At 40.2% G+C, this 9,609-nt stretch overlaps 1 non-coding gene across 1 annotated transcript; it reads left to right on the top strand.

Annotated features, from left to right (window-relative positions):
• The first annotated feature begins 1,774 nt into the window (after positions 1-1,774).
• LOC147899715 (5.8S ribosomal RNA) lies at positions 1,775-1,928 on the top strand. The gene has a single exon (XR_015541475.1). It is a non-coding gene; the product is annotated as a 5.8S ribosomal RNA (ribosomal RNA).
• The last annotated feature ends 7,681 nt before the right edge of the window (positions 1,929-9,609 follow it).

The raw sequence follows: 9,609 nt of genomic DNA on the forward strand, positions 1-9,609 counted from the left end.
GAAGTTATTGCCATCGTTGTCCAACTCCAGCTCATTATCATCATGGTGGTAATATGCCATGCTGGGGATTGGAGGAGGTGAATACAGTGATGAGGGTTGTCATAGATGTCGACCTAATCATAATTGCGTGCACACTTGCTGAGGGTTTGATCAAGTGCGTCCTCCTTTAGTCCAACAGTGGAATTGTGAGCTTTACGGGGTTAGATATGTGCTTGTAATTTAGCAAATGCCATGCTAAAAAATGTGCCTAGGATTGTCCCCCTTGAAAGTGGGAATTGCCAATGCAAACGAATCGTCCACCAGAGGCCATGAGGGAAAGTTATGAGCAAATTAGTGCAAAAATTAGCCCACACGGTGCACAAATTAACGAGTGCTAGGGATGCCAAAATGGTGTTTTATGGGATGTGAAAATACCTTGTACGGTGATATTTTTTAATGAGAAATTTGGGTTAAAAGCATGCTCAATTTGGGTCCCAAATGGGCGAGTTACGGAGGGTTAAATTAATGCCAAAATTAGCAGCCCTTTGGTCTTTAAGTTGGGTGTGAAGGTCCTTATACTTGTAAGTTTAAGTGTTAATGGATCTTAGGTTGAAGGGAGTTAAACCTTGAGTAAGACTAACTAGTTTAATTTACCTAGTTCAGTTACTCTAATTGGTTTAATTAGTCCAACTAATTCAATTTAGTTAGTTTGACTAGTTGGCATTAGTTAGCCTAACTAATTCAATTCAATTAGTTTGCTTGGACTAGTTACTTTAACTAATCAAGGTTTGTCTATAGTCACTCTAACTCAAGGTTAACTAGATCTAACCTAGGTTAATTTTTGTGGTTAGGCTAAGGCTGATAGGTTAGTATGTTGGTTAGGTTAGGCTAGTTAAGGTGTAGGGTTGGTGTTAGGTTAGTTAGCGTGTATGGTAACTAGGGTTAGTTGTTTGTGAGGGAGGTGGGGGGCTCGTAGTGGGAGGGTGGTGATGGTTGCCTATGCTAGAGGAGGGAGCGGTGCCAAGGAGGTGCCCCTCCGGGGCGACACGATCGGCTGAAATGGATCGGTGGCACCGAGTGGCGAGGCACCACAAGGGTGGTCCGTCCCCTCGCGGAGTGGTAGTTTGCGAACGAATTGTCCGAAGGTGCACGTGTCGAGATCGGGCTCACGAGGGATGCCGACATGCTCCCCCCCGAATCAGAACATGGACCTTAGATCAGGCAAGGCTACCTGCCAAGTTTAAGCATATCACTAAGCAGAGGAAAAGAAACTAACAAGGATTTCCCTAGTAGCGACGAGCGAACCGGAAAGAGCCCAGCTTGAGAATCGTGCGGCCTCGCTGTGCCCCTCCATGCTGTGTTGCCTCCCCTACATCCCTTTTTGCCGCTACCTCATCGACGGTGCTACCTTATTTCACCGGCACTCCATCGGTCATGCCGCCCCTCAGTGCCACTCCTCCGACATCCCTTTGCCTAGTGCCTTGCTTGCCCTACCTTTGTCGCCTTTGCCTAGTGATCCTTCGTCGTCCCTACCACATTTGGCAATGCCACCCTCCTATGGCCTCCACGTTGCCCTTAGATGTTTTGGGCTGCACGCGCGCTACACTGATGAATTCAACAAATTAATCACCTAGACCGAGAGGCCTGGGTAACCGTCGGAGCCGGGCGAAAGTGGGCGTGGTGTCGAGCTAGGGCGGCCCATCGGCCGCACGGCAGACACGGGGGGTGTGAGGCACCAAAGAAACGCAACGGTCTTATCTCCCTCCCTCGTGGAGGACATAACACAAGTAAAAACAACTCTCAGCAACGGATATCTTGGCTCTTGCAAATGATGAAGAATGCAACGAAATGTGATACGTAGTGTGAATTGCAAAATTCCACAAATCATCGAGTCTTTGAACGCAACTTGCACCCACGGCTTGTCCAAGGGCATGCCTGTCTAAGCGTCCTCACCACAACCACGCCCCTCCCCCTCCTCTTCGAGGGGGGCCGAGCGACGGAACTGGCTAGTCTGCGATGCCCCTCCAAGGTGGCATGATCGGCTTCTGACTTAGAGGTGTTCAGTCATAATCCTACACATGGTAGCTTCGCGCCAATAGACCACTGGCTCCCACAAAGACCTTAGGTACCAAACTTGGTCTCCCTCACAACACATGCCGAGGATCTGGGTGGCCTATAGATTGCACATTCATCTCTAGAATGGGCATCTATCTCCATGGATCAATGCTCCAACACAACTAGATCTCAAGTCATTCAAAGCTTGCTGGGCTAGGTCAAAGTCTATCTGTGTTTTACAACAACAAATGATGAACACCCAAGCAATTGATTAGAAGCCATTCCACATCGGGTTGTACAGTTAAATAGAACATACATTCCTATCTTTGACTTTCCTAATGTCCAAGGCTTAAAATGCTCAAATCTCCTTTGCGTAATCAAAAGGTCAAGAATTTGAGCCATGAACTTCATATACAACTCTGTTTGCTCACCCAAAATGTGGGAAATGAAATTTTGGGAAGACAAACACTATGTTTTCTGCACTAATATGAGGAAAACAAACACATATATTTGTAAGAAAACAATCTAATCAAGCTAATTAAACTAATCAGCTCTACTAGAAAACAAAACAATTTCGATACAAACAATTTCAACCACTAGGCTAGTTTAGAATAGTTCTATAATTGGTGTCTGACCTGTATCAGATCGTGTTCTAACCACTAGGTTGGTTTAGGACAATCACACTACTAATTAAACTAATCAAGCTACTAGAAAACAAAACAATTTCACATACTTGGTTTAGGATAGTCACATAGCTAGTGTCTAACCTATACAAGCTAGGTGATACATTGTTGTTCCAACCATTAGGCTAGTTTAGGAAAATCATCTAACTCAAACCAACCAAAAAATTAAACAACTAAACAACAATCCATTAACCAACTAAATTATATAGTGTTGTTCCAACCATCAGGCTAGTTTTGGATGATTATAGTCAAAGACAGCTCATGTATACCAAACCAGCCCAAAAATTAAACTAAACTAATTTAACTAATAGTAAAATAAACTAATTTAATTACTTGAAAACACAACAATTTCAACCAGCAGGTGTTCGTTAATTATTTCAATTGCAAAATATATTTTTGTTTATTTTATGTTCAACCACGCTAGTTTAGGACAATCATATAACTCATGTTTGACCTGAACCAACTTGCCAATATATTGCATGATGTTCCGACCACTAGGCTTTTTTAGGACAATCACATGAGTCTAAGCCAACCTTGTTTAGAATTGATTGGTATATGATATGAACCAGCCTAAAAATTAAACTGAAATAATTTAACTATTAGGAAACATAACAATTTCAACCAACCACTGGGTTGGTCACATCAATTGTTTTTGTTGTGAAATATATTTCTATTTCAACCACATTGGTTTAGGACAATCACACAAAACCTGTCTGACCTGAACCAACTTGGTGATATATTGCCCACTAGGCTAGTTTAGGACAATTACATTAAGTCCAAGCTAGCCCGTTTAGAAATAAACTGGCATACGACCCGAACCAACCCATAAAGTAAAGTTAACTAATATTTAAGTACTGGGAAATACATCAATTTCAACCACCAGGCTAGTCATCAATCAGACAATAACAATATATTGTTGTTTCTTTGTGTTGCAAAATATATTGCTGCCCAACCATGCTGGTTTAGGATAATCACATAACTAGTGTATAGCACAGTAATATATTGCATGATGTTCCAACCACCGGGCTAGTTTAGGACAATCACATTAAGTCTAAGCTAGCCCAATTCAGAAATTAAACAATTAAATTGTTCCAAAACTCAATCACTGACAACCATCGGGTTGGTGAAATATATTGCTATTCAACCACACTGCTTTAGGACAATCACATAACTGGTGTTTGACCTAAACTAGCATGGCGATACTTTGCATGATGTTCTAACCATCAGGCTAGTTTATGACAATCACATTAAGTCCAAGCAAGCCCAATTTAGAAATTAAACAATTAAGCTATTCTAAAACTCATTTACTGACAACCATTAGGCTAGTAAAATATATTGTGTGACGTTTCAACCACCGGACTACTTTAGGACAATCACATTAAGTTCAACCTAGCCCAGTTTAGAAATTAAACAATTAACAATTTCAAAACTTGATCACAATCATCGAGCAGGTTAGGCAGTCATCACTAAACTACATTGTATCAAGCATGTGTATGTTGTGCTCGTCCCATTGCTTGTGTCCCCTCCGCTTTTTGTAGATGTTCTTGTTATATGGAGAAACTCTCGTATTCTCATGCCAAAATGTTTTCATTCGATTAATAACTTCTGCACTTAGGTTGTCTCTCCTTTTCTTGTGTTTTGTTGAAACCCAAAGACTTCTTAGATCAGGATGATCCTGCATTGCTTCCACTCAACGTCCAACTGTTGGAGCCATTTTGGGCCTTCTTATTGACAACATTTTTGACTTTGTGTGCCCATGCTATTTTTTCTTTATTCCAAAGGATACCAACATAGCTAATGTTGCCCTCTTTGTAGCTAGTTGATCTGCTATAGGCCATTTCTCAAGTTAGAAAGGATTTTCTCTTGGGTGTGCATCTCCTGAGTGCTGGTAGAGTTGTCACTCTATGAATTTTAGGGTGGGGCTAAAGCTTGTGAAGGCTTAAGATTGGATGGCTTGAGGTTGCTACCTCAAATCCTCCCACCAAATGTGTTCTTTACTGCATATCACAGATATAAAATTACGAATAAATTCTAAAATTTATGAATGGGCATCCACATTGGAAGAGTCTACACCATCCACTTCATCTAACTCCACCCATATGCACCCTTCTCTATGACGAGTTGCATGCCACCTTGCATGATTTTGTCTTGTATTTGATGAATTGTATATTCTTCTTCTACATTCAGTGTTGACGTCTCACACTACATGGGATACTAAGGACTCTTTGAATGCTTGTGTTGTAGCTGCTCTTACTTCAATATGCATGTACCATCATTGAACCAATTGAACCATCGGGCTCGACCTAGTTCTACCATCCCCATGTTGGGTTGCTCTATTATATGAACAACATGCTTGCTAATGCAATCTTTCCATGCCCTAAATGGACCACACTCCAATGCTTCCATAATGCCATGCCAGGTATGGTGCATGGGCATATCAAATGTGATGCCAAACAAAAAAACAAATTAATAAATATGGGACCAATCAATATGCACATCCAATATGTAAGTTAGGCATTACCATGTGTGAAATGCTTTTTTCCCCAAGCGATCTCCATATTATGGCTAAAGTCATTCAAAGCATTGATGAAATGGAATGGTAGCATGCTTTGTTTTGGTGTCTTCATGGATTGAAACTATATTATTTGGGATGAGTACGATATTCTTAAGAAAGAGTTCCATGATATTGTCCAAAATGACAACCCAAATTGTGGTAGCGAAGATAGTCAATAGAACTTTGTAAGTACGCATGTAGCATGCACATATATATGTTGTAATGTTTTTAGGGAATTTGGATCCTTCAACAGAATTGTAAAATTTGTATTTTCACCCTGCATAATGCAATTATGTCAAGTATTTGTATATTAATTTGTTTTTTTCCCATATTTTCATCTTGCATAACTCTCAAAGTTTTCTCCTCCTTATCTAAGGTCAAGAAGACACCAAATTTGCACAAATAACAGCATGAGGTTATTGCAACAAGAGTGGAGAAAGTAGGACAATCCCACTTGGGCTCCCCTAGCAAGGGTTAATTCAAGACATACTTTGTAAGTGCTCTTAAATTTTATTCTTGCTTTGGAATTACATGCAGTCAACTTAACATTGTGTGTTGCACTTTTAGCATCAAGTTATGAGCTTGGATTATAGCACATATATGCATAAAACAATGGGATAAGCACATTGTTCGAGATGACATAGAATTATGAGAAAGATAATGTTTATTTTGTTGATGTAAGTGAAACTTCACATTTTCATTAGAGAGAAATCACTGTTCTCTACATTCCAAGTAGAATGAACACCTATGATATAATCTCAAGCATAATTAGACTTGTTAGAGTATTAAATGTGGAGTATTTATTTGAATGTATGGGAGCTTATGAGCTCTTTGGTATTATCATTGTTAAATTTATGCCAATTCACATAGAGAAACAACTTGAGTCTCATATTTTACATCAAAGGTCCACTTTATGGAATATGCAAACACTATTTTACTATTCACTTGCTTGATTAACAATTGAGCATAACTTTTAGCACCTATTGCAATAGTATCTCCTACAAGTAAGGGGAGTTGTTTTCAATATAATAATGTGAGTTACTTTTGGCATTGAGGTAAAATTTGAGTGAACACCTCCTTAATGAGGCTATACATATAGATCCGATATGACATGGATCGAATATAGTTTTATGCTACACTAATGTGAGATCGGACTTTCAAATGGCTATGTAGCCCAAAAGGCTATGGTTGTTATGGTGTAAGCCACCCTTATTTTACAAAGGGGTGAGAAATGTATTTGTAGAAGAGTGGGTGAGCGTGAGTGATTTGGCAGGTATCAACCTAACATGAACCTATCATGGCCTTGATTAAAGGGCTTGATAACCTTGGATTATGGAGGTGGGGATGATGAAAGTGAGGAGGAGGGAAAAGGAGGACAAGGGTTCGCAAGAGAAGATGGCTTTAATAGTGAATAGGTATGAATGTCTTCCTCGTGTAGGAACCATTTTTTGGGGATAATTAGTGTGTAGCTACAATGATGGACTCTTCTCTAATAAGTCCTTTCTCACTCTCATACATACAATGCTTGATGTAATGGCTACACTTTTCCATGTAATGCCCAAAACAATGCATGGAGTCATGAAACTGAATCAAGAAGACAACTTCTCATGTTGACACATGCCTCACTAGAATTTTAGGATATATCCCCATGAAACCTAGCTTGGTGGTTATGCTATTTGAGTAGAGGAAGGTTGGGGGTTTGATTGAAAACCCTTCATAGCCTTTGTAGTGAATTAAAAGCCTAAAATTATTCTTTGAAAGTCATATTTGTGAGTACCATACACGTGATGAGAGTGCCATGTCACCTACCAATCTCATGAGATGTGGTAGGTGCAAAACACACTTTTGATAGTCACAGTGCCTACCATATCCTCAAGATTGCCACATCATCATCCCTCGATGGTGGAAAATGACAATTTGCTGGAGGATAACATGCTAACGTACATGTGACAATGTACATATGGTAATTTGCATGGTTGCAAAGGGTGATAAAGTAAGTTGCAATTGAATCCCAACTAAAGGTTTACTATAAGAACTAATCAATGGCTCCAAAGTGACCACCGAAAAGCTCCCAATTGACAAGAAGGGTTAGAGCACACCGAAGGTCAAGTTCATCAAGACACATGGGATGGCAGTTCTGGCCATTGGTTTAAAAACAATGCTAACATCAACACAATGGTTGTGGCCATTGGTTAATGAAATAATGCTAACACTAGCACAAAATCCATTGTGAGTAGAAAAAGATGGTTGAAGAAATAATGCTAACACCGGCACAAAATGCATTACCTATGATGAGTTGAAGGCTAAAGGCATTGACATTTTTATAGCATGTGTGAAGAACATAGTTTTTTCCCAAGTGATGCATTTGACACACACATTAGAAGAATGGAAGACACTTATTTGCATCTATGAGGGAAGAACTTTGGTGACAAAGTAGTTGCCTCAATCCAAAGATGTAGTTAACCAATCTCAAAATGAGAGATAGAGATATTATCATGGATCATTTGGACAAGATGAAGATGCTCAAGATAGACTACCTAAAAATGGTTTTGATATGGAAGATTTAATTTAAAGAGTGCATACTTTAAAGTTTGCCCCCCATTGTTTAAAAGGCATTACGGTCCAAAAGAAAAATTGCAAGAAAAGAGCTAGGGAAGACTTTGGATTTGGATTCACATATTATAGATAAATATCTTTGATTTATGCACATGCAGTCTTGCATGCACTTAGGTGCATGCGCATGCATGCATGCATACACGCATGCGTGCATGCTTGCATTTGCATGTGTGTGGGTGCATGCATGCATGTGGTTAGATGTGCATCTACACATGTATGTGGGTGCATGTGCATGAACACACATGCACACGTGCATGCACATGGGTACACAAATATGAGCATGCACACATGCATGCATGGGGTATATATGCACACATGCACATGCATGCTTGAATATATATGTGCATGCACACATGAATGTATGCTTGTGCACACACATATGCATGCATGCGGTTGCATCCATGAGCCTTCATGATGCATCTATGTTGGTGCATGCTAGTATGCGCTTGGATACATGTGCACGCATGCATGCACTTGGGTGCATGTGCACGTGAGTATACATGCACCTTCAGGTGTGTCCATACACATGCACTTGTGTGTGCGTGCGTGCTTGTGCATGTGTGCATGTGAGTATATATGCACCTTCAGGTGTGTCCATACGCATGCACTTGTGTGTGTGTGCATGCGTGCGTGCATGCATGCGCTTGTGAATGTATGCATGTGTTTTTGCTTACAAATATATATACGCTCATGCATGCATGTGTGTGTGCATGTTTGCACAGATGCGTGCATGCATGCATGTGCAAATACTTACATTATTGGAGTTTTGGGAACCAAAAAAGAATTTTGTTGTAATTAAGTTCTCTCTTGTTATGCATGTTCTTGATGGAAGAGGGAGGGCCAAGAAATAGAAAGACACCACCATGGTGGATGCAACATTGAAGGATGCCCAAATCAACATTCATGTCATCATAGTTCACTCATAATATGTTATGAAATGCAAGAACGGTGACTTTCAATTAACAAAGAGAAAACTTTTGAGCTCATCAAATTCCAATGCTGAAGGCTTCTAAGAAGGAGATTTCACCACAACAACACAACAGGTGGTTCACTTGCCGAGATGTAGGCAATGCCTTTATTCATGTATTACTATGCTTTAGTTCCCAAAAGTGCCAATCTTTGCCCAACATTAACGGGGGAATAAACGCACTATCCTTAACACTAACACATGTCAGTGTTGGCCAAATCTTTGGCTAACAGTAACATGACAATAAAAGCACATCCTTAACATTTGCAAGGAAGATCAAAGCATGATAGAACATCTCATGTCCATGATTGTGTACGTATTATACCTAGTTTTTGTTCCTATGCAAGAAGAAAAGAGTTTACGATTATGTACTCTAGTAAAAAAAAGAAAGTAAAACCTTGGGTCCAATAAACAAACAAGATGCGATTCTACCCAAAAGTGTATGGACGTAGATGCTTAAAGCATGCGAGTTTGCATAACCTGCCTTCGGCGGATCTTGCAAGCTCTTACCTCCATGGTCACATGTATGCATGTGTGTACATTTGTTGGTTACACATATGCATGTGGTAGTTCATGAGTCCATAAAAGTCCAAGAGTCCAAGCGTTCGTAATCCAAGAGGTAGTGATTGTCCAAGAGTCCAAGGGGTGTAGTCCAAGAGCCCGTTAGTCTAAGAGTCCAAGGTTAGTAGTCCAAGAGCTTGTGGTAGTTTAAGAGTCCAAGGATGGTAGCCCAAGAGCTTCTGGTAGTTCAAGGG

This window comes from Dipteris shenzhenensis, chromosome 8, assembly GCF_047967505.1.
Source record: "Dipteris shenzhenensis isolate YYH24624 ecotype China chromosome 8, Dip_SZ_1.0, whole genome shotgun sequence".
Taxonomy (NCBI): domain Eukaryota; kingdom Viridiplantae; phylum Streptophyta; class Polypodiopsida; order Gleicheniales; family Dipteridaceae; genus Dipteris; species Dipteris shenzhenensis.